Raw genomic sequence first — 26,532 nt, 5'->3', positions numbered from 1 at the left:
TCTTGGAACCAATCCATCATTCTTTGTCCCTATATCATGTTCAGTCATCTGTGGTCTCCTGGTTTACTCCTCTCCGTGGATCTTTCCTGATTCGTCTGAGAGACGGGCCATCGGGGTCTTCTGAACTGAGTGGAATAGGAAGGAGTGGGTTTGCATGGAAACAAGCTGCAAGAGAGCCCGGGGGCAAAGCGGATTTGTGGCAAAGCTGTTTAGCTGAATGCGGGAAGAGGAGGAGGACAGCAGAAGGGGTTTTTAAAATTCCTTTCTAGAATTTCCTGCTGCCACTTCCTCCAACTTGCAAGAAGCACACACACACACACACACACACACACACCAAACCCGCTCCACTGCTTGCTCTCTTTTTGCCTCTCGGTGCTCTCTCCTGAATCTTCTTTTTTATCCTCTACGATCAATCTTTTTTAAGGTTTTATTGTTTTCCCTGTGACACCTACTGAGGACAACAACAGTCGGTCAAAATGCTTCCCCCCAGTGTTATCTGCATCTTCTGCAGAACTAAACATCGGAAGTCTTAAGAACTCTGCAGAAGCCGAGGAAAAGGAGGTTAGTAGAATTATCAGTATCGGTGTCAGGGTTTGTGATGAGAGGCCCAGACTGGGTTAATAGGTCACTATTAAAAGTAAATCATTGTATACTGAAGTGGCAATCAAACAAACTTGCTGCGACAAATTTTATCTCGCATTTTCTATCAATATTGCTTTTTGACCTGGAAATAGTGGGCGAATAATTTTATTAGGCAATGACCTAAATAAAAATGTCCACTTTCCTATCCTCTAATACTATATACATGCAAATACTTTTCTTTTTTTAAAGATTTTATTTATTTATTCACTAGAGAGAGACACACAGAGAGGCAGAGACACAGGAAGAGGGAGAAGCAGGCTCCATGCAGGGAGCCCGACGTGGGACTCAATCCCAGGACCACCAGGATCACGACCTGAGCCGAAGGCAGGTGTCCAACCGCTGAGCCACCCAGGCACCCCGTGCAGATGCTTTTTGCTTTGAAAATTCCTTTGGTGAATATCAGACTGCCTTCAAAATCAGCATCTTATTTTGGGGGCATTTAAAGATTTTATTTATTTGAGAGAGAAAGAGAGAGAGCACGTGGGGAGGGGCAGAGGGAGAAGGACAAGCAGACCCCCAGCTGAGCAGGGACTCCATCAGGGCTCGATCCCAGGACCCTGAGATGGTGACCTGGGCCTAAGGCTTCACCGACTGAGCCACGCGGGCACCATTGAGGGCATTTAGCTGAGGGGTGTGAAGAGTCCAAATCCACGGTATTGAGAGACCAGTTGTGACTTTTCGGACTCTTAATTGCCTTCTAAGAACCATGGCTTAGATGGTCTTAGGTGGCTCAGACCTTTGCCTCGTTGGCTAAGACTTGATGTTCCGTGAGGCCGAACGAGCTCTTTCCTTACCCCAAACCTGTTGATAGGCCCGGTTCCCACAGGGCGGGGGCTGCGGCACCCTCTGCGGCACCCTCTGTCATTGTCGTGTGCCGGGCGCAGGAACAGCCAGTGCCTCAGTCCAGAGGACACTGTGCCTGTCTCCACAGAGAGGCTGGAAAGGGCCCAGGGAGAGGCAAACGCAAGATCAGGGCTTCGGGAGACTTTCACGGAAGGTGGGCTCAGCATGAGGCCTAGAATGACCGAGCCAGGGCGTTGGAAGGAGCCTGTAGAGGTTGCCAGGGCCAGAGAAGTTAGTGTATCGAATTCCTGAATGGAGGGAGGCCAGGGTGGCCGGACCTTGAAAAATTAAGGAAGTCACGTCCAGCTAAGTTAAAGAGAGAGAATGAGCCTTCATCCTCACCCTATCTGCCGCTGATCCCCTCGGAGTTAGGGGAGCGTCCGAAACACCTGGTGGCTGTCCTCCTTCGGAGCCGGTCACCCTACATTAAAAGTAGACACCAGGAGAGTGATTTAAGGCTGTGTGGCCGAAGAGAAGAATTCAGACCCCCGCAGTGAAGACTCCACGCTGGTTCCAGGGAGCAATATTATTTTTCTAGTTGAGAAACATGGCCTTTTGGCAGCCGAAGCCAGTGCTCATGAGCTGATAAAAATGACCCCAGTGCATGCTCGGTCGCCTCCCCAGGTGACATGAACAGCTGTTGCAAAATCCCAGACCCTGATTCCTGCCAGACCACAGGCTACTGAGCCCAGAAAACAAAACCATGACTCATGGTGAACATTCCCGGCCCCTGAGGTGGACACGGTCACACACACGCAAGCACAGGCTCACGCACGCACACGCACGGTGCCAGGGAACTTGGACTCCGTTACCTGGCGTCATGTCCTGGTAAGGACTCCACTTTTCTCTGTTCTTGACGGAATCCAAAGACCTTTCAGGGAGCCCCTGCCTCCTCCCGACACCGGGAAGGGGAGGATGCATCGGCTCATAAGGGAAGCACACGCTCTGAGGGGACCTGTTTTAGCCTCCTTTGGTTTTCTCTTTCCTCAGGGCTCCTGGGACCCCCTGTCTGGGGGAAGAGACATGGTAGGGGTCTGATTCTTTCCCCGAGAGCAAGGCAGGCAGTCTCGGGGCTCTTTCTGTCCCTGGGGTTGTGTCGCAGCCTTCAGGATGCGATGGCCGTTGTCAGAAAAGTACGTCCGCCCCAGCTCCAGGGGTCTCTGCTCCAGGACCTGGGCGGATAAAGGTGCCATTTTTGGATCTAACACTAGTATCCTGAGATTTAAAAAAAAAAAATTTGGAAGTTAGTGTCACATGTTGGAAAATGACACAAATGGTTCCATGTCAGCTGGAGCTGGAGACATAGGTTCAAATACTCGCCAGGCCCAGGTGGTCACCGTGGACGAGAAGCAGGCCTGCAGCCCGGCTGGCGGGGCGGATGGGAAGTGGGGAGCACCAGGGCAGGCCGTGGGGATGGGGGCAGGCCGTGGGGACAGGGGCAGGCCATGGGGACGGGGCAGACCATGGGGACAGGGGAGGCCGTGGGGATGGGGCAGGCCGTGGGGATGGGGGCAGGCTGTAGGGACAGAGGCGGGCCGTGGGGATGGGAGTGGGCTGTGGGCATGGGGAAGGCCATGGGGACTGGGGCAGGCCGTGGGGACAGGGCAGGCTGTCGGGACCAGGGCGGGCTATAGGGACGGGGCAGGCCGTGGGGACGGGACAGGCCGTGGGGACAGGGGCAGGCCGTGGGGACGGGGCAGGCCGTGGGGACGGGGCAGGCCGTGAGGACGGGACAGGCTGTGGGGACGGGATAAGCTGTGGGGACGGGGCAGGCCATGGGGACAGGGGCAGGCCGTGGGGACAGGGTAGGCCGTGGGGACAGGGCAGGCTGTGGGGACGGGGCAGGCCGTGAGGATGAGGGCAGGCCGTGGGGACGAGGTAGGCCGTAGGGATGGGGCAGGCCGTGGGGACGGGACAAGCTGTGGGGACGGGGCAGGCCATGGGGGTGAGGGCAGGCCATGGGGACAGGGTAGGCCATGGGGACAGGGCAGGCTGTGGGGAAGGGGCAGGCTGTGAGGATGAGGGCAGGCCGTGGGGACGGGACAGGTCATGGGGACGGGGCAGGCCATGGAGACGGGGCAGACTGTGGGGACAGGACAGGCGTGGGGACAGGGCAGGCCATGGGGGTGAGGGCAGGCCGTGGGGACGGGGTAGGCCGTAGGGACGGGGTAGGCCGTGGGGACAGGGGCATGCCGAGGGGACAGGGTAGGCCATGGGGGCAGGGCAGGCCGTGGGGACAGGACGGGCCATGGGGACAGGAAGGGCCGTGGGGACGGGGCAGGCCATGGGGGTGAGGGCAGGCTGTGGGGACGGGACAGGCCATGGGGACAGGGCAGGCTGTGGGGACGGGGTAGGACATGGGGACGGGGCAGGATGTGGGGACGGGTCCTGTCTGAGGCCGGGGAAGCCGAAGCTCCGTGTGGCTGACCGCTTGCTCTCAGGTGCTTTCAGGAGAAGCCGCCGTCCCACGTTCTCCGTGACGCCCCTGAGACTGAAATCTCGGCCCCCAGTTCAAGCTGTAAAAAACCCCAAATTCCTTTGCTGTTCAAATATGACAAATGCAGATTAGTTATGAGCCATCAACTTTTGACCTGTGGTTGCAGGAAGACTTTACGATATGAACATTTTTATTAACATCTTCCGTAGGATTTTCTGAAACTCTCAGCTCCCACCAACCGGGAAGAGGGAGCACCTACACCCTCCTCTGGGGCCCTGGGGCTCTGGACCGATGCCAGGGCCAGCATGAATATTCTTTGAGGGAATCATTCTTTTTTCCTTAAAAACCCAGGCTAATTGTGCGTTCTTCCCCGTAATACATTTGCGTTGACCTTAATACCCGATTTTGGTTTTAATTCCTTACCTTGGCGCCTAGACTATGACAGATCTTCAATAAATATCTGTGGCAGGAGTGACTGGCGTACAGTTGGGAGTCCTGGTAGCTACCGCCTGTTGGCCCTGTTGCTTCCTGCACCCCTGCGTGAGCGACGCGTCCTAGGAGAGGAAGTGACGGGGTTACTCAGTTGGTAGGTGGCAGAGTTGGTGGCATTGCGTCTTCAGGCAGCCTTACACGACTCGGAACTCTTCACCAAATTCAGCCCCTGAGAGATTTTAGTGGGGTCCTGAGGCTCGAGCTCCCATCATTTGGGCTCGTTTCCCTGACTCCACATCCCCCCACTCCCTTTCCCCGCCACCCCCGCCCCCCCATTTATGAAGCACCTACTACTATCTTCCAGATAGGGAGGTGGAAAAATAAATAGACACGTTATAATTCAACATAGAAAGTGAAATCAGAGGTGCAGGGGTGGAATCCGGGGCCCTGGACATGCGAAGGGATGCGTCTGACTTACATATTCCTTCTTTTTCCCTTTTCACAGATTCCTATAGACGTTACCCTTGTGTTGCTCATCTATCGGTACATAGACTCTTTTTTTTAAAGATTTTATTTTTAAGTGATCTCTACATCCAACGTGGGGCTCGAACGTGCAACCCCGAGATCGGGAGTCACTTGCTCCACCGACTGAGCCAGCCGGGCACCCCTATTGGTACATAGTGAACAATAACCATAACCTGTTATTATTATGTCTCTTGATTCTGGGAGCCGACCAGCCACGGTGGCTCGAGGGCTCTGCTCTTGCGGCCGGGCAGTGCGTGGGTCTAGGCTTCTCTCTCTGTTTTCCTCTCCCTGATGACTCCTTCTAGAGGACTTTTAAGTTCTTCTGGCCTTCTGACTCTCCCCACCAAGCAAACGTTTTGGTGCCATTCCAGGGGAAGTCCTCTCCCGCACACTAAAATCAGAGAGTGCCCTGAAAACCCAAACTACTTCCCCTGCCAGTCTTACTTGTCCTGATCACAAGGAAGCATGTGAAGAGATCGCTAGTATTTTTAAAATCTCAGACTCCTGGCTTTTAGTTAGAAATTTCCACCCTGGATTTCAAGGGAGTTATCTCAGAGGCTTCCCCAGCGATGCCCGTGGTGTAGACATCTCAAAGCCCATCTCACGTAGGTGTCTGGCAATGGACAGCAGCTGTGGCAAGAGTCTTAGTGGAGGCTGTTGGCCCGAATACCTACAGGCTGGGGCTTCCTCACACCCTGGAGCTGGGGTGCTGAGGTCAGACATCCTGGGAGGGAGGGAGCAGGTTTCTATCTGCCTCTTTGCCTTTTCCTACTTGGCCTCAGAAGCCCAATGGTTTCACGTCTGCTGCCTTGCAGGGTGGCCACAAAGGCCCTGTTTCAAGGCAACAGGACACGGAATCCGCCTCTTGATGAGAGGACTGTCAAGAACTTTACAGATATGCTTTAAAATCACTGAAACTAAAAAAAAAAAAAAAAAAAAAAATCACTGAAACTTCAGTTCTTCCTCTGTGTGGCTCTCTAGGGTCATCCAAAGGGAAGGCAGCGCCTCTTGAGCGCATAGTTAAGCTCTCGGCAGGGTTGACATTGCCCTCCTCCTAGCTCAGGTCTCAGGCGACAGACGATGAGGACAGAGGAGCTACGGTGACTGCCTTAGAACTGGGCGTCCGGAAGCGTCCTGGACCTAGTCCCACAAGTGGGCTCCGTGTGTTATGTGAATCACTGAAATCATGGACTACTTGAAGCCAGAGTAAAAATGGTAGAACTTCCTGGAGCATCCAGGAACTCAACCACTTGAGAAGAAAAAAAAAAAAAAATCATCTCATTCACAGGACTTGTCAAAGAATCAGCTTTATATTAAAGCCAACCACCTGAATTTTACATAATGAAAACGACACTCAAGGAAGCGTTCCCTCGCGTGGGGCCCCTGTGAAGTCCCCAGTGGGCACGTTCGCTCTCCTCTTCCTCTTCGGCGTTCTTTCTGGAAGAGTTGAGGAAGCACGAGCTCTCTCACATTCCTGTTGAAGGTCCCGGTGAGACTGTCGGTTCTCAGCAGAGGACTGGAGCTGAGGTCTCACTGATTCGGAGATGCGCTTTATTCTTCTTAATTCTGTCTTCCGGGACACTGGAGCAGGGGCACCGCACCTGTTGCTGCTGTGGAGTCTTGATTATCGGGGCCCGATGTCGAGTCCTACACATCCTGGGCTCCGCAGGCCCCTTCTCCCTGCCCACCTCTCAGCATTTCCACTCGTGCAAATGGTGGCGGCTGCTGTTTACCGTGTTGTTTGCTTGTTAACTGGATTTTTCAAGCCTTCTTTTCTATGTCCTCATATCGCAAAGGAATTTTCCTTTGGGGACAGTACTGCCTGCTTTCGTGTGGTCTTGGCTGTGCCATCAGGCATGCGCCCGCCTCCTGGCCTTCGCTCGGTCAACTCCGACCCCTTCCTTGACCACAGACCCAAACGTGTCAACTAAACGGACCCAAATCAGGAGACCACTTGCATTAATTTCTGTCACTGCTGTAACAAATTAGCACAAACCCAGTGGCTTAAAACAACAGAAACGCATTCTCTCACAGTTCTAGAGGCCACAGTCCAAAAGTGGCATTGGCGCAGCTGGTTCCATCTGGAGGCTCCAGGGGACAATCTGCTTCTCGCCTTTTCCAGCTTCTGTAGACCACCTGTGTCCCTTGTCCGGGGCTCCTTCCATCTTCAAAGCACATCCATCCGCTCTCTCCTTCCAGAATCTCAGCACCTTCTCTCGGACTCTGATTCTTTCTGCCTCCTTCTTCTGCATGTCCTTGTGATGACATTGGGACCCCCTGGATAATCCAGGGTAACCTCCCCCAGGGCAGGGCCCTAATGTAATCACATTTACAGCATCCTTCTGCCTCGTAAAGTAACATATTCACAGGCCACAGAGTTTAGAATGTGGAAATCTTTTGGGAGGGGCTTTTTTTTTTTTTTTTTTTGCATTTTTTTTGTATACTACACGGCTCTTCTGGGAAAGCAATCCGTTCAAAGGTGGACATGTAACTGAAACAGGAAAATTAAATCTTTCCCTGGGATTATTATTAGGATGGGAGGAGAAGTTATTTTTCCTGGGAGTGGCCAATCTTGAAGACAATTATGGTGGGGCTGCTGGAAACTCTCTTTCCAGTTACTGGATGAAGCTCATCTGCAGGAGGGAATGAAGCCAAGTGATTGAGAATTGTAGCCAAGGGCAGTGGTGATAATATTTGAGCACCTGTATCCAGCTATACGTGACACCAGGCCTACCCATGATTTCCTAGGCTTAGGAACCAATACATTCTTTTGACTTTGAACTGAATTTTTCTATACTAATAAATCTATATTTTTCTCAAACAATGAGAAGGAAAAGGAGGTGAGAGTCAATTCAATTATTTTTCTGTTCTTTTTCAGGGATATGATAACTGTGGTTGAATATAAATGAAGTTGAAGCTGTCAAAATAAGTCTTTATAAACATCATTGGGTTTTGTTTTCTTATGTCTTTCCCAAACTACAACAGAGAATTAGAAGCCAACTCTATTAAAAAATATGGATGTGACTGCAACTGGTAAGTTATTGGTATAATAAATTTCTTGACTTTTTGCCGCTTCCTCATTTCCAAAAGGAAAGAATGTCTCTCTTTAGCAAGAAGCTAATTCTTATAGGCTCCCTTGTCTAGAGGGAGGCAGGTGGATAGTGTTAGCAACTTGTCGTCTTTCAGGCCTGGGAATGTTTGTTCTGAACAGTTTGATCCACTAAGAAATTATTATTGGCCTGTTCCAAGAGGATAGAGTCGCAGAAGCTGATGTGTGAAGAAAGAGTGGCCCCTCCTCAAAGGGAGGGCATGGAATGGTGGGCTACACCTGCCACATTCCGTCAGGAGGTGAAGGCTCTTTCCCTTCCCTTGAAGCTGGGCTAGACTTCCGGCTTGTGTTGACCACCAGAATGTGGAGGAAGTGATGCCTTGCTAGCGTCAGTGCCAGCTCCTTAGAGGTCAGCTTCTCCTTACTCCTTCTTGAAATACTGCCTCTTAGGATCCAGACACCAGGGAATAAGCGTGGACTAGACCACTAAGTGATAAGAGGCCACATGGAAAGACCCTGGGGGGAGAGAGAGCACCAGGTTGGACCTTCCACTGCCAGTAGTGCTCACAGATGAAAGCAGTTGCACGGGGTGTCCAGGAGGCTCAGTGGGTTAAGCACCTGCCTTCGGATCAGGTCAGGATCCCATGGTTCTGCGATTGAGCCCTGCTCAGCAGGGAGTCTGCTTCTCCTTCTCCCTCTGCCCCTCCCGCACTTGTGTGCCCGTGCTCTCTCTCTCTCTCTCTCTCTAACAAATAAATAAAATCTTTAAGGAAAAAAAGAAAAAAAGCAACTGCATGAATGTTCCCAGCCAATGCTGCTTGGAACAAAGATGAGATTCTCTCATTGAAGTCTACCCAAATTGAAGGATCATGGGTTATATCTGATTGTATTTCAAGCTATTAAGCTTTGGGGTTATTTGTTATGCTGCCTAAGGTCACTGAAGCGGGCGGACTGCCTAAGATTGGGAATAAGGGGTTGCAGTGGGTGACATGTAGTGGAGACTTTCGTGTTGTTTCGTGTGCATGATGCATTTTGCTTTAATGCATCTTGTAAGTGTAGAACCTCATACTGGAGAAGGGTTATTAGGAAACTGAGCGCCAGGGGCCAGTCGGCGGGAGCCACTGAGAAGGTTTCCACGGCCACACTTGGCTCAGACGGTGGAGGATTCCAACAGGTTGGACCTTTGGGAAAGGTTTTTAACGGGATGTGTTTCTTCACCTTTGCTCCTTCCTGCTTTTCTGGCAGATGTCATGAGTAGAACCCTAGCGGTCACCTGGGACCATGAGACAATTTGTGCATGAAAATCCTGCACTAAAAATGGCAGAGCAGAAAATTGGAAGGATCTAAGAATTAGACGATTTGGTGGGGTTGCCGGGTCTGGAGTCCTTACTTCCAGATTTCTTTCGCTTGATGAAATAACTGTCATTTCTTTAAGCCACTTTAAGTCTCAGTTACATTCGGCCGAAGGCGTTTCCTGGTGGGTACACTCAACAAAACAACCAAAGCCGTGGGTCATTAAGTGGGCTATGAAATGAATCATATTTAACATGATTTACAAAAGTAAAGAAATATGTTTCCCCAACCTTTGTTGCAGAACTTGTAGTAACAGGTCTTTGGAAAATAGTAGCATAAGAACATTATCGCCAACTAGGTTTCTCTCACACACTGAAGACGTGGGAACAGCTTGAGATTTAAATGGATGTAAATCTGGGTTTGAATTCTAGCTCCTTCTCTTCCGAGAGGTGACTTAACCTCCTTGAACTTCATATTCCTTATGTAAAAAAATGGAGGTAAGACATCCTACTGAGTTTCTGGGATAATTTAATAAAGTACCTCATTAAATACAAATTACACTCTCGGGCCCATAGGGAGCCCTCAGTAAATGACAGTGGTATAGGTTGTGCATGGTGGGGAAAATGGGTAATTCTATGGAAAAGAACAAAGTGAGGGCAGAGAGACACGAGTTGACGCAGAGAAGAGAAGGCTCCGATGTTATGATCATGATTTTCAAAGCTCTCCCTTCTGCAGACCTTCATCTCCTCAAGGAGCAGAGACACCTTTTAGAGGAAGGGGATACTATAGTTAGTGGGTTGTAAAGCCAGGTATTAAACCAAACACCCAGCTACATGCTCAGAATTGGGAAACAGAATGAAACCTCAAACCTGGGCAGTTATGAAGAAAAGAAGCCAATATGAATGAAAAACTCACTTCTGGTTTTTTTGTTAGCAAATATTGACTACTTCTAAGGTTCTTGTGATGAGGATAGTGGAGAACAGGACAGGACAAGTCCCTGCCCTGGGGGAGCTTTTGTTCTGTACCAAGGAGAGGCTATAGGTACGTAGACGGGAGCATGCCCTGTCAGGACCCGAGGAATTGGTTGAGGAGAGACCGAGCAGGTGAAGAGGCAGAGAGGGATGAGGTGTGAGGGATGCTTTTGAGAATAGGCTTCTTGGACCCAAAATAATATCCAAAGAACATAAATTAAATATATAAAGATCAAAATTGCTTGGTTACTTTATCTTCAGATCATCATGGGTTTTGTCTGAGGGCCCTAGAGACATGCTGGTCCATCATTTTCTTCTTTCCAGAAGGATTTCACAATGCAGCTCCCGAATACACTTCTGAGTATCCTTAATCTGCTGATATAATATCCCCAAGCCTCAGTTTTCTTAACAGTCATATTAGATTCATAATACCCGCTTCACAGGGTTTGTGGGAAGCCAAGGCAAGGTTAAGGTTTGCGAAGTGCCTGGCACGCTTTCAGAGCCCCTGGAATATTCATTCCTTTCTCTTTTCTTGGAGTAGGATTTAACAGAAGGAAAATGCTCCAAACTAAAGCCAGAGACATTACTTGTGGAAAGACAAGAATTCTTGATTGTTGGGGTGATGACTTTGAACTTGAGCTTCTGATGGAGTTTGTGGATTACTGAGACATTGGAGAGATGAGGCCCATGTGTATCCTTTAATTAGAATGAAGACAATGGGTTGGATCCAGTCATGCCTTCCCATTTTTTTTTCTAGCTCTGTGGTTTCTGCCCTTGGCTTCTGCCCTTTCTTTTTCAGGCTAGAAGTCGAAGTTTCCTAGATGCAAATTCACGGACGTATGTGGGTCTGCCTACATTACAATAATCTGAGAAAGTGTTGTAAAAATAGATGCCCTCATCCCAGTCTGCACTTTTTATTTTTTACCCCCAGCTCTAGAGATTTTGATTCAGCATGTCAAGAGTGGGGTCTGGAAATGTCACTGAGACAGAATTGTATCAAATTCCATTTTAGGTTGTTCATTCAGTTATGATAAAAATAGTTATTTTCCTTTGAGCCTCGTGTAATCTTTGCTAGTCATTTGCCTTAAATTTATAAAATAATAAAAATTAAAAACTACAGCAATATTTCCTTAACATAACTTAATGTTTTCCTTATACAACTGTCTACGTCCATTTCAATATAGTTACTATTGATTCAAAGACAGAATCTCAAAAATGAATTAAATTTCCACTTCCATCTTTAGGTGGATTTTGCACAAACCAGTGGTTACTTTCCTAAACCCCTTTTCTCTTATGAATTTTAGCTTAAAAAATAATGAAACTACTACATTCAGCCAGATATCTAAAATCCAAATTTAAAGACTCTTAAAAAAAAAAAAAAGAACTTTTCAGTAACTGCCATTGGTACAATTGGGTTAATAACTGAAAAAAGAAAAGTTGGATCTCTACCTCATGCTGTAAACTGGTATGAATTCCAAATCAAATATTTTAATGTAAAAAAATCAAACCATACAATTAGAAAAGAATACATGGATAAATTCCTTTTTTAAAAAAAAAGATTATTTATTTATTTATTGGAGAGAGAGAGAGATTGCACAAGAGAGCAGGAAGCAGACTTCCCATTGAGCAGGGAGTCCTACGTGGAGCTTGATCCCAGACCCCCAAGATCACCACCTGAGCTGAAAGCAGATGCTTAACCGACTGTACCACCCAGGTGCCCCTGCGAGGATAAATTTCTTTATAAGATTTGAGTAATGAAGGTCTTCCTATGACTCAAATTTCAGGTGCCATAAAAGATTAGGTAAAGACCCAAAATTCTGCATGGCAAACAAACAAACAAACAAACAAAAAAACAAAAAAACACAACAACAACAACAACAAAAAAAACAGCCCCACCGGAACTATGTGAAAAGACAATAAGCTGGGGGGAAAAATCTTCAGCTCATATAAATAAGAATTAATATCCGTAATATATATAGAATGTCTTTCTCTCTCTTTTTTTTTGAATGTCTTTTTCTTTAAAGAAAAAATGTCTTTAAAGGAAAGGTTTGTATAATTTTTGAAAGTTGGCAAGGCATAGGAGCAGATACAGAAAAGAGAATGTGAACGGTCTCTAAAATTTATGAAGCGATGTTCCAAATTCCTCATAATAAGAGCGTTAAAGCTATATCGAGACACCATTTCTCAGCTAGCGGATTGGTAAAATCTCACTCTGCGGAAATGCGGATTGGCACAGCTCCTGCAGAGAGTGAGCTGACGCTAACTATCAAGGTTACAACTGCACTTACCCATTGAGACAAGCCCACTGCTGGGGGGGTTGCTCCTATAGACACCCCTTTCCTGGTGCACGAGGAAGTGAGCTTGAGGATTTTTTCATTCCAGCTCTGTTTGTCCAAATAGTCCTAGTGTCCAACAAGGGAGGATTAGCTAAATAGCTCATGGACATTCAAACAGTGGAATACTTGGCCACTGTAAACACCTGGATACCATTCACAGCTATTGACGGCCCCCGAGATACGTGGTGCCACAAAGATCAGTCCATCTGGAGCAACCTGTCAGGTAACTTTTGTGCAGGAAGGGCAGGAGAAGGGTGCATAGCTATATTATTTTGTATTTGAACTAAGAATCTTTGCTACAGATAAACTAACAAGGTAGTTGAGGATGAAGGAAGCAAGGTGGATTCAAGGACAAGCAGGCACTTCTTTTGCTTTGCAATCACCACGTGGCTAATATTTTTATTTGGAAGAAAAATGACAATAGTTTTTCGCATGGGTTTTACGGATGAGGCAGGAGACATTTCATTGTATCCCTTTTATGCTGTTGTGTTTTACACACCAGAAGATGGTGTCACCTAACTAAGGTAGAAAATTTAAAGTCTTCTGTGATTGGGGCACCTGAGTGGCTCAGTCGGTTAAGCAACCTGGCTCTTGGTTTTGGCTCAGGGCGTGATCTCAGGGTCGTGGGCAAGTGGAGCCTGTGTCAGGCTCTGTGCTCACCTCGGAGTCTGCTTGAGACTCTCTTTCCCTCTCCCTCTGCCCTCCTCATCCCCTGTATGTCCTCTGTCTCTCTCTCTCTCTCTCAAATAAATAAACAAATCTTAAAATAAGTAAATAAATAAATAAAGGCCTCTGTGGAAAAGCAAGAATGAGCAGATCTCACATGGATAATTGTGGGTTTTTTTTTTTTTATAATTGTGTTTTAAATAAAAATATCATTTTGGTCAGAGGAAAGTGAAGGATAGACCATCCCATGCCAACCACAAGAGGAAACCTCCCTAAGAACACGGTGTGAAACAACAGACTGCAGGGGCCTTCGGATAATTTTTCCCAAGTGCGAATGGACTGGCCATGAACCATGTGTGTTTAAAGATTTTTGTTTTCCATGAAAGAGAGAAATCCATCCAGTAAAATGTTATTTTAAATAACCTAAAAACCACGAAGAAAAAAATGCGTTATTAGTCCTCAACTGTGTATTTTGGCTGCAAGTAACAAAGGAACCTTTTCACAGTGCCAAAATCAGGAGAAAGTGGGCCTCTGACATGGGTTCGGAGACTTAATAATGTCACAAAATTGCTTCGAAAGCCCCAGACATAAGCATGTGTGTTCAAGGAGGATGAAAGGAAGGAATTGCTTTTATAAGAAAAAAAGAAAAAAACCGGTAACTTTGCCTAAATCCCCTAGCACACTTTTCTCTCGCCTCTCATTGGCCCAACTGTGTCACATGGCCTTCTTAAATGCAAGGGGCAGGGTTGCGAAAGTGCATATTTAGTCTTGCCAGTTTCTGTGGCGGGAGCCGAAGTGGGAGAGTGTGAGGGGGTGAGCCCACGATGTCTGCCCAGCTGCAAGTGGCACCCACCACCTCTGCAGGTGCCTCTGCTCAGTACGATCCCAGGGTGGGTAATCAGATCCCCAACTGGAGGCTTATTCGAGGCTGATTTCCCCAGTGTTAAAGGAAGATGGAACAGGAGGTTTCTTTCAATTTACTAGGCCTCTACCCTTTTGGAACTGCCCACCTGTTCTCTGGAGCTGTGAAAGTGTAGTGCCCTTGAAAATAACACTAGTCAACCCCTATGCTCACGTTAATTGTTATTATATTTTTTAGCCTTAAGAATTATTATTATTATTAAATTAATTTAATAATAATTAAATTATTATTAGCAAGCACTTAAATAACTTTAGAGAAAAATCTATTCACTGCATATTCTAGTATATGTGCTGCCGAAGCGAGCACATATTCACTGCATATTCTAATGGTCAGAGTGGCTCTTTTTATTTTTTTTTTATTTTTTTTTGAGTGGCTCTTTCTTTAAGAAACCCCGTGACTGTAAGTCTGTCTGGCTTGAGTTACTTAGATTATCTCAGCACTTGGGATAGAGCTTTGGGAGCTTAGAAGGCCGTTCCCAACACTTGATCATTAAAGATTTGCATGACCTTTCAGCCCAATCAAATTAGTGCTAGGCCAAGTCTTGTAAAATGAAAGTAAATACTCTTAATTGGGAAATACAATTTTAGTAAGTGTTTGTCTGCCGTTACACTAGAACTGTCTTCTCTTCAACAGGTTTATATTGCACTACAGAACGATTTAAATATTTCTGTTATTAAAATCCAATGTTGATAATTTTTTGATGATCCCCTTTTTCAAGAAATACACTGTGCTTGACATTGCACAGCCATTCAGCAAATTGGTGTATTTAAAATAATCTGGTGAAGGTGGCATTTTAATGTCACTAATTGCTGTGAGAGACTCTTGTGCTTGAGGATTTCTTGCTAAAGTTCCTTCCAGCTCCATCTCAAGTTCTGTGATTCTGTGGTTGTTCATATTTAAATATAAGCCATGGTTTACCGAAATTCTGAACTTGCTATTTCTTTGGATCTTAAATTCAGGTCTATAATTTGATTTCAGGGTGAGAAAGTGGTGCCCCCATACCCACCAAATATTTATTCCACCCGATGCTCCATATTTCCTCGAGAGGGAACAGATTTTTTAATGCCATCATTAGAGAATCTTTTGAAAATAGATTCCCCTGGAGGAGGTAATACCTAACCTTGATTGGAAATAGCCTTGCTCACATTATTAGCAGTAGCCCAAATATGCAAAGAGCCCAGATGCCCATCGACTGACGAATGGGCACGGGAATGGATATATATACAATGGGATATTACTCAGCCACCAAAAAGAATGAAATCTTACCATGGGAAACAACATGGATGGAGCTGAAGTGTATTATGCTAAGTGAAGTAAGTCAGTCAGGGAAGACAGATACCATTTGATTTCACTCATATGTGGAATTGAAGAAACGAAACAGATGAATATATGGGAAGGGGGGAAAAAGAGAGGAAAATAAACCATAGGGGACTTTTAATGAGAGAGAACAAACTGAGGGGTGATGGAGGTAGGTAGGTGGGGGATGAGCTGGATGGGTGATGGGTATTAAGGAGGACACTTCTGATGAGCACTGGGTGTTGTATGTAAGTGATGAATCACTGAATTCTACTCCTGAAACCAATATTGCATGGTATGTTAACTAACTAGAATTTAAATAAAAATTAAAAAAAAGAAATAGTGCTAATAATACATTAAAAAAAAAGAGATAGCCTCACTCATCCTGGTGGTGGAGTAGAAGTTAGGTCAGTAACGGAGATTAACAAAACGGTGGACAGTGGTCTTGCTCGAGGTGGGTATTCTTCACTCACTCAAACATGCATGTCTTATGGGAAGAACAATCATCCATCCTAGAATTCACACCGTCTGTCTACTCATTTACTCACTTGACAAATGTTTATTGAGCAAATGCTGTATGAAAGACATTGATACAAAAAGAAGGGTCTATGTTGGGGATGAAAATATAGAAAAAGTTGAGAGGCAATGGTTTTTGCAATGTTTTTAGAGCCAAGGAAGCCCATAATTTAGTATGATTTACAGAGATCCCTCATACCTAAGGTGGATATAGGCGGAACTGAGCATGTGTGGTGAACTCACATCCATGAACCCCGCTGCTTTGCTCTCTCCCTGAAGTCTCCCCAAGGGGTAATGAGCATTTTTAAAAAGTATTTATTTATTTATTTATTTATTTATTTATTGAGAGAGAGAGAGACAGAGAGAGAGAGAGAGAGACAGAGGGTGTGTATAGAGGGAGGAGCAGAGAGAGAGGGAGAGAGAGAATCCCTAGCAGACTCCTCACTGAACGCAGAGGTAATGTGAACGGTTTTGCTCAACAGATGACAGGAGCCCCCTCAGGAACGGCGTCCTTCTGAAGAGCTGCCACCTATACCTATATCAAGTTCTCTAATGCCCACCTAGTAGCCTGGTCATGGATGTAGACCTGCCACCTCCAGGATTCTTGCAATGGCCATGATGCCCCATAGAGGCGGATGGGGCAGGGTGGGAGACATACTGTCCGGCACCAGGGCTGCCAACCGAAATGTTCAGTAGAGCAACGCTGGCCAAGTGCTTATGTGAACTGACACAGCGGGGCCCAGGGGCACAGCGCTGCACATGCCCCACTGAGAGGAGACCAGGGGGCTGCAGCTTCGGCCCACCGCCACCCAGATGTTTGCATTTAAAAAAGAAGCCAGCTCTCTCTATTTTTTATGATATTAATGAATTCAAAGCTTTAATACGTGGGGAACCAAACAAAACACGTCACTATGCTGGCTGTCAGTTTGAAATTTCTGATCCAGTGCTCTGATTTTAGACCTTCCCTAGTATCTTATTCATTGACCAAGGTTATTGGTTTTTTTTTTTTTACATTCATTCCATAGAACTGAGAGCCATAGGTGCAACAGAGAAGTTGAGAGACAAATAACAAGGGAATCCAAACAAACACCACCTTATACATATAAGATGCACTAGTTATCATAATAGTAGCATTAAAAATATGCATGATGTTACATCCATTTGTTTTTTTTTAAAGGGACTTGACTTTTTTTTAAAGATTTTTATTTATTTACTCATTAGAGACAGAGAGAGAGAGAGAGAGAGAGGCAGAGACACAGGCAGAGGGAGAAGCAGGCTCCATGCAGGGAGCCCGATGTGGGCCTCGATCCCGGGAGCCAGGGGTCACACCCTGCGCTGAAGGCGGATGCTCAACCTCTGAGCCACCCAGGCGTCCCATTACATTCATCTATGATGAGGTCAGTCACTCACTATATCACCTCTCGTAAGTGACTTACGCTCTGTTTCAGTTTCCTCATAGGTCAAATGGAGATATGTTAGTATTTACCTCAAAAAGTTGTTGCGAAGACTAAATTAGATCATGCGATATAATTACTTGCAGAATTCATGCTGTGAGAGGTTATGAGGGGGAGCCAAAACAACGCCCCTTTTCATTGCCTCAGATCTGAACCAGTTACAATATAATAAAGTTATTCCACAGAGAATGAAATATCACCATTATCAGTGGTAAGGGTGCAAGTCACATTAGTTTGACCAATGAAATGGGCTTGTTGACTACCTACCTCACATGGTTGACCTTGAGACAATCTACCAGAGAGAATTTTGCTTTCAGAGGAACACACTCTTCACCCAGGGTACTAGCTGAAGTACTTTACTAACTAAAAGAGAATTGGTGCCTTTGTTGGCTCCCACCTCTGGCGCATTAGTTCTATCTAACTGGGAAACATTGACCAAAGGCCGTCAGTTAATGAGAGTGCTCCCCGTCCAAGTAGAAGGGTGGGACGAGAAGCCTGGGATATTGAGCAGAAATCCTCTCCAAGGACACAAAGGTAAGGAATAAGGAAGAAGCACTTTCCCTAAGATTTAGTAAGTGTTTGATAAGTGGCACCTACTATAATTATCATTAATATTCAGCGTGGCTAGTCTTTAGGTGACTTGCAAGGTGCGCCCTGCCCAAATGTAATCAATGTATCCCCAAATTGGAATTCTGCAAACTGTGTTCTGTAGGATCTAAAAGAAAAGCTGGGGGAAATGGACTCCAGGCTTAAATAATTTTGAGAAAATGCAGATTACAGAATAGATTTCTACTGCAAAATAGATTTCTCTACCACAGGACTTCTTAGAGTTTTTTATATGCTAATTTGCACTTGACATGGAGATAAATATGTATAATATGTATAAAGAATGCCTCTATTTCAAACTTATTTGTGCCAGGACACTTTTTTCCTAGCATGTTTATCAACATTCCAGCAAAATGTTCTGTGCATGATGGCTAGGGAAATGCTAATTTAGATTAATTTTAAATCAACCAATTTATCCAAACACTTAGGAAAAATGTTAACTACTGCATGTTGTATGTGTCAATTTACTACAGACTCTCATGAGCAAAAAAACAAAACACTGAAAGCATTTAAGTGCACTTATTAAATGCTCCTGCCATTTAAAACATTGTAGGTTTTTTTTTTTTTTGTGTGTGTGTGTGTGTTTTGACCCAGACAGACAAAAATAAAAGTGGTTGAGCTAATTCTCTTAGGTGAAGATTTAGTCTTTTGTTCAGTTTGGGTTGTCAGCAGCTTTGTCATTACGAGCTAGGCCCTCTTTACTGCAGATGAGCTGGTTTCTGCATATGGGGCATGATGTACATTGTTCAGAAGGAGGGAGGATTTGAATTTGGGGGGCTCATCAAATTTAGATTTCTAATTAAAGCAAAAGATTCTTTAAGAAAACACACACACGCACACGCACACAAACCCTAGTTTTGACATGGCAATTCATTGCTTTCCTCCTAAAGTTTTCTTTATAATAATTTTTAAAAATGGAAGCCATATGCTTCCAATCCCTTTATAATTCTTGTTCCAAGCGCTGCATTAAAAATTATTTGTTCAAACACTAACTTCTGAATGTTTTTGGCTTTATTCAGTCAGTTTATCCCAACTTTGCACTTGGCAGTAGAGAGGTCTAACCAGTTTCTACAACTATGGATAACCGTTCTTTGCAATTTCCTTGCAGGACACTATGTTTCAACCTGGGTGTTCTGGTTAATAAGAAATATAGCAACTGGGAGCCTGGGTGGCTCATTCCGTTAAGCATCTGCTTTCTGTTCAGGTCATGACCCCAGGGTCCTGAGATCGAGTCCCGCATCGGGCTCCCCGCAGGGAGCTTGCTTCTCCCTCTGCCTGTGTCTCTGCCTCTCCCTCTGTGTCTCTCGTGAATAAAAAAATAAAAGAGAGAAAAAGAAATGCAGCAACTAATATTTGCAGAGTGTACGCCAAGCACGTTATTTCATTGGATGTTCACAAACATCTTCTGAAATAGATGTGATTATTTTTCCCATCTCACAGATGGGGATTGGGGCTTCTAGAGAGGTCAAGTAATTCCTGAGGCTACCTAGCTTGTACAAAGCAGTGGTTTGATGGGAACTCAGGCTGTCTGCACCACATTCTGTCCCTGAATCACATGTCCGGTCCAAGAGTACTTGGAGATACTGTTCTTAAAACCCATCTGGTTCTTCAAGATCTTTGCAGAGTCATAAATTTGTATGAATCCAAACATACTTTGTTTACTGTTCACATGAATGGATCTATATTTGGTAACTCCCGGGGCACTCTCAATAATTTAAAAACCACAATGTTCAAACCGTCCTGGGAGGAAAGGATTAATAGGAACAAAGAGTTAGCTGATGCTGTTTAATTGGGCAACATGGGAGGCTGAATAAAAAGAGAAAGACTAGCTCAGTTACAGACGGGGAGTGCAGATTGTACTCTCGAAGCTTTAAGTGGAAACGGATGGGACGCATGCAATGTAGGAACATGAAGGACACTTCACAACTGAGGCCATCATGAAATAAAAGCAGCAGAAATACGAAAGCCTCAGATATCTGAAAACCATTTTCGAAGTATTTGCCACAAACTGAGACTTACTGTACACGGGGACCTTTGCAGATGTGCCAGGATTTATGCTTTATCTGACTGGAATTCTGAAAGGGCCCATGATCACAAATGAGGATAAGTCACCTAGTTAAATGCAGAGAGGTTCCTTCTTTCATTTAGATACGTTGGGGTTTTGTTTTCCTTTCTTTCTGTTGTTACAGCTTGAGAAATGTTCTATCATGTGAAACAGATTATGCTCTGTGAAGTCATCTGAAAGAATATTAAAGCCACATTGCAGCTTTGCATGGCATGTTACTTAATTTGGGGGTGTGAGAGGGAATTATAGTTCATGATCTTAATAATCAAATACGCAGGGATGAGTATCAAATTTGATCTTTCAGGCTGAAGATCAAATGATGCTCTCCTGTTCTTTCCTCCTTTCCACCCTTGCCCCATTGAGAATAAAGGTCTTTAAGTAACCTTTCCTTGGACCTTTATCAAAGCTACTATGTGAGATACCGACGTGCCTGAAATGGATTTCCTGCCTCCACAGACATACAGTTGCGTGGAGTATCCGCACACCCATCAAGTAGCTAACAGGTGAAAGAGCACCATAGCCAAAGCTCCAATGGAGAAATGAAGCTTGGTAGAACCCAGAGTAGGCAAAGCTTAAGTTGACCTGAGGGTATTAGAGAAGATGTCATAGAGGAAGGGATATCTGAGTTTGTGTTAAAGGATAAGCAAGATTTTGACTAGTAGAGAAAAGTAGTAGGTAGGAATTTCAAGTTTAAAAGAAGCTTCACTCAACAAGGAGTAGTGGGATTTGCAGGTGGTTAAAGGTTATATCTCCAGCTGAAGGATGCAAATCTAGTTGAAAGGCAAAACAAAACACAAACACATTTGTTTCAGATTCAGCCTATGGGTTGCTAGTTTCTTAGGTTACAGATCAAAGGGCATGAGCCCATGGTCAACAAATCCCGGCTTCAACTCAGGTTTTTCTATTGCCTTTCTCTTAAAAGGTGAACAGATAATTAGGTTACCTGAGGAAACAGCATAAAAGACAAAGGCTAAAAAACACACAAAAAAATAGACAACTTGAGGAAACCGAAACCATGCACAAAAATGAGAACATTGAAAGGAAAACTATCGTTAGTAGCCTTGGCGAGATTAGAAAAGACATCTATCCCGTCTTTGAAGCATGAGCAAGATGCTATTATAAATGGAACATTAAAAATCCTAACTCTTAGAAATTAAAAAGATACTCTTAGAAATAAAAAAAAATATAGCAGATATAAGATAATTTTAAGATTACTGTGGTAGAGTGGAGAAAAGCTCCTAGAAAGCAGACTCTTCATTTGCCAGGGCTGCCATAGCAAGTACCACAGTCTGGGTGGCTTTAACAACCGAAATTTATTTTCCCACACTTCGGGTGTCCCGAGGTTGAAGATCAAGGTGTCAGTGGGATTGGTTTCTTCTGCGGCCTCTTTGCTCAGCTTGTAGATAACCACTTCATCTTCACATAGCATTCTCCCTCCGGGTGTGTCTGTATCCACATTTCCTTTTCTTATAAATACCAGTCACACTGGATTAAATCCCACCCTAATGACCTCATTTTAACTGACTTATCTCTTTAAAGACCCTATCTTCGCATACAGTCACATCCTGAGGTGCCAGCCAGGAGGACTTCAACGTATGAATATCTGGGGACCACAATCAGCCCATCACATAGACCAAAAAGCCTTAGAAATGGAAAACTGGAGAGAAAAGTAAAGAATAGTAGAGAACTAGGAAAGAAGATCCAATATCTGAAAAATATGAGCTCCAGAATAAGAGAACAGAAAAATAAAAGAGGATAATAAGTCATTAATGAAGAAATTTAGGAAACATTTTAAGACCCAAGTTGCAAGATTAAAAGGTGTTTTATAGCAAGACAATGGATGAAAATAGACTCACACCGAAGCAATTACCAACAAATTTTAGAATACCAAAGGCAAAGGGAAGACCCCATACAAATGTAGAAGAAAAGCACAGATCATATATGAAAGACTGGGAATCAGAACCCTTTCAGACTCCTCAAAAGCAACACCGAGAGCTAGAAAATAGTGAAGCAGTGAAGCAGCACCTTCAAAAATTTAGAGAAAAAAAATATTTCCTAGTATGAATTCTACATTAGGCAAGTTATCAGTTGAACAAGCAGAATTTAAGCATGTTTAGATAAGTGAAGTCTCAACTTTTTATCTTTTAGGTACTCTTGCCCAGCGCTTCTGGAGGATTTGTGCCACCAAGATTGGAAAGCAAACAAAGAAAACTACAGTTGGAGCAATTGTTCTCATTCTTGACTGGAATTAAGTGGAACGCTTGATTGGTTTTTGTGTTCCACCTCCAAAAGTTCTGAATTAATTGGCCTTGGACAGGCCCCAGGCATCAGGATTTCCTAAAGTTCTCCAGACGATTTTTATGTACACTCAAGGTAGACATTGAAGAAACAAGAGACAGGAAGGGAATCCCCATGGTGATAGAGAAGGGATTCTGAAACAAAAGTTCTACTCTGAGAGTAGAGTGCGACCCATCTGTGATGGAGCAAGTAGGAAAACTCTAAGAGAAATTTCTTGGAATAGACAAAATTGAAATAATATCTACTGCAAGGCTGAAAGAGGAGATTTGGAAAACTGATAGAGAGTTTGGTGTTGAGCTAGTGATAAGTATATGAGAGACCGAACAAATACAAAAACTAGAAAACTATTAACTCCACCAACACAAAAAAATATTCAGGGGAGGAAAAGTTATCAGAATCTGCTACATGACTGAGTCATGGGAAGGGCTTATGGAAATTCTGAATATTGGGAAGGGGAGAGAGACAAAGTACGCAGGTGTGCAATGCTCTGTGTGTGTGTATGTGTGTGTGCAAGAGCTGTGTTTACCTTTTCTAGGGTAAGAAATCAAGATTTAATAGTTGAAAAAAATTTAAAAAGTAGCCATACAAGTGTGCTATTTAGAAAGCCAAAATTTTGACAGCGTTTGCTTCTGGAGAATGGGAAGTAGGTTGGGAGGGTGGAGGATGGTTGTTTCTCATAACAAGTTTCATAAAAATATTTGACTCCAGAAGCCATGTACATTTTTGACTTTTATTAATATAAAAATGAAAATCTACACACACCAGAAGGACAAGAAAAGGACAAAGTAAACTACTGAGAGATGACAGAGACAAACATGAGAACAGACAGAAACTCAGTCCTGCCTTGATTTAAACATTGGTAGTGGAGAGATCAACTAGATCTTTCTACAGAGAGCTCTTTGAGTTGAGATACCAATATGAAGGACTTATTTCATTATTTTAGGATGAAAGAACTGGAACTTCTTTCAGGGAATAGATCTGTTCCAGATTTCCTTTAAGGTCAGGGGATTTTATCAGAGAGTAGAGCTATCTATGACTTTTTATTTTGATTTCACATATAAGCGAAACCATGGAGTATTTTTCTTTCTCTGGCTTATTTCACTTAAGTATAACACCCTCAAGGTCCATCTGCATTGTTGGAAGCTACAAGATTTCCTTCTTTCTCACGGCTAAATAATATTCAATTGTGTATGTGTATCACGTCTTTATTCGTTCATCCACTGATGGGCACTTAGGTTGTTTTTATATCATCTGTACTTTACCCAGAGAGAAACAGGGAGACATTAAGAATTGTATACAGAACTGCTATGTATGGAATGGATTAGAAAGGACAAGGATGGATCAAGAAAGGTTTTTGGAACAGTCATGTAACAGAGGCTTCAACTAGGGAAGAGGGAGAGAAATGGTGAGTTGTAGATGGCTATAGGACATATTGGAAGGAAAAAATCCATGGGACTTAGGACTTCATGAGTGATTGGATGTGGGCAGTAAGGGAAAAGGAGGGTGGGTAAACGTGGTACAGTGTGGGTACAGCAACCTGAATGGCAGCACCGTTCTCAAAGATATGAAGAGGGACAGATTCCAAGGAAAAAATCTTTAGTTCCACTTTGGGTGCATTGAGTTCCCTATGAAAGTATAATAGCCAAGTGAAAATGTATGCTCAAAAAATTTTTAAAACTTTTTAAAAAGATTTTATTTATTTATTCATGAGCGACAGAGAGAGAGAGAGAGAGAGAGAGAGAGAGAGAGGCAGAGACACAGGCAGAGGGAGAAGCAGGCTCCATGCAGGGAGCCCGACGTGGGACTCGATCCTGGGACTCCAGGATCATGCCCTGGGCTGAAGGCAACGCTAAACCGCTGAGCCACCCCGGCTGCCCTGTATGCTCAAATTTATGTGACTAGACCTCCAGAGAGAGAAGTGTATAGGTGACATAAAACTGAGAGTCTTAGATGATAGTTGGAAGCATAAATGTCAAAAAGGTTGTGAAAGGAAGGTATAGAGAGTAAGAAGAAAAGGCACTTAGAACCATGAGGATCACCACTTAAGAAATAGAAAATTAGGTGGCTTGAAAAAGAAATGGAAAGAAGTAGCCCAATAGACACAAAAAAAACTAGAAGACAAAGTATTAAGGAAGGACCCAATTAAGAGGGACAGAGAAAATATAGAAGAGTGGGAATGATTAATAGAACAATGTACTTGAGGAAATGAGAAGTGGGCTTCAGATAGAGGAGGAGGCATGCTAGCTCCTCCAACTCAATAGGAGAGAAGAAGAAAAGGGTAGATGCAAATACATATAAGCTTTTGTTTAAGACGGCAGTAAGTAGACTTGAGTCCGAATCTGGTCCTTTCTTGTCTTTAAGTAGGAACCAAGTCATCTGCTGAGAGTGAAAGAACATAGTAGGTTTGGAGGTCTGAGGAAAAGAGAGAAAGTTTGAAATTCCCTTGGTGGAAAATGAGAAATAAAACTTATTAAGAAAATGTCAAAGGATTCCAGATACCTTTGAGGGCTCTGGTGCTATTGGAAACTTTGCAGTCTGTGCTACATGATTTTCTCCAGTGGCCTAAATCTAGCATTTAAATCTACCAGGCTTTAAAAAGAAAGAAAGAAAGAAAGAAAGAAAGAAAGAAAGAAAGAAAGAAAGAAAGAAAGAGAAAGAAAGAAAGAAAGAAAGAAAGAAAGAAAGAAAAAAGAAAGAAAAAAAAGGAAAGAAGAAGAAGAAAAAGAGAAAAAAATATATAAATAAAAATATAAATCTACCAGGCCTCACAACATGCTGCCTTTAATTTCCTTGTCATTCTCAACCCACACTGTCACTTCCAAAGCATGCACCATTTCTATCCATTGCTTTACTGCAAAAAGTCCTTCCCCCTTCCATAGCCAGGGCTGGGGTGGAGGTGGGTGTTTACTCCGGATTTGCCTGAGGGATTTCTTCTTGTAGATGGAAAGGGAGGCTCTGGTAACTAGAAATAGTCGGTGGCTAAATTTCATTCTAAATGACACATATACATAAAAGAAAGTTTAGAAAGTTGGGAATGATAAATGATAACTCAGACCTCCTATGACAACAAGACTATCACAACCTAAGTCAACATGATTTTATTGTTTGTTCCAGAAAATCTTTGTCTTGCAAAGATAAACCAATATTTAACTTTACTATTTGTTTCAGAAAATTCTTACAAATTAATTAAGTGGAGATAGTCCTGTCTGCTCAGCTGGGCAACTCTTACTTACAAGCAACTGTTTATGTATCAAGGCTTACTTCAAGACCGTTGCCTCATCAGGCTCACCTATTCTAAACTACTGTGTTATAAACTTTGTTGAATTTCAATCTTTTCCCTATCTTGAAAATCTTCCTTAAACCACTTGACCTCAGACCCCAAAGCCCTATAAGTATCCCACTTCTGACTTTCCCATTGCTAAGATTCTGTTCATATTTGGAGGTGTTCAACTAGGGAAAACGTAGAGATATAGCAGAAGACAAATCATTGAAATTTAGAACTTCTCAGCACTTCTTAGTCATAAAATATGTACTCTAAGGACCAGGTTAAACTATTTGCCATTCTCCAAAGTCATATCTACTCCTCTTTGATGGTAGCTTATTATAGAAGTTTCTCCCATCTAAACAATCTTCCTGCCAAATTCATTGTTTTCTATCTTCACCTCCCACAAAAACTTGATTACAAACATCTGTTAGTTTTACCTCATAAATTGCTCCCAAGTTCATGTGCTGTTCACCATCACCACAGCCACACTCTCATTCAGCTACCCTGGGCCTCTGCGACCGTGTCCTGATCCTCTGTCAGGGCTTCCCACTATTGCCACAGAATGGGACCCACAGTACACTGATATCAAGGGAGAAGGTGCTTATGGCTGGAGACAATTGAACAGATATTCTGGTTATCCTAGTTTCCTCCTAGTTGCTCCCAAGGCTGAAGAGATCAATATTTTGATTTGAACAGAATAATTATGAGCAATGAAATTGAATAAGTAATCAATAAACTCCCCCAAAACCAAAAAATTTAGGATGCGATGGCTTCACAGGTGAATTCTACCAAACGTTTAAAGAAGAGGTAATACTTATTATTCTCAAACTATTCCAAAAAATAGAAAAGAAGGAAAGCTTTCAAATTCATGCTATGAGGCCAGCATTACCCTGATACCAAACCCAGAGAAGTACAC

At 43.9% G+C, this 26,532-nt stretch overlaps 1 long non-coding RNA gene across 2 annotated transcripts; it reads left to right on the top strand.

The window, feature by feature from the left end:
• LOC121478592 lies at positions 1–25,043 on the top strand. Of its 2 annotated transcripts, none has more exons than XR_005984542.1 (3): positions 1–561; positions 7,758–7,912; positions 22,202–25,043. It is a non-coding gene; the product is annotated as an uncharacterized LOC121478592 (long non-coding RNA). The 2 variants fall into 2 exon arrangements; XR_005984543.1 differs by lacking the exon at positions 1–561 and adding an exon at positions 2,193–2,313.
• The last annotated feature ends 1,489 nt before the right edge of the window (positions 25,044–26,532 follow it).

Source organism: Vulpes lagopus, chromosome 19 (genome assembly GCF_018345385.1).
Source record: "Vulpes lagopus strain Blue_001 chromosome 19, ASM1834538v1, whole genome shotgun sequence".
NCBI classification, from domain to species: Eukaryota; Metazoa; Chordata; class Mammalia; order Carnivora; family Canidae; genus Vulpes; species Vulpes lagopus.
Note: the sequence above shows the minus strand (reverse complement) of the source record. Positions and strands in the feature narration are given on the sequence as shown.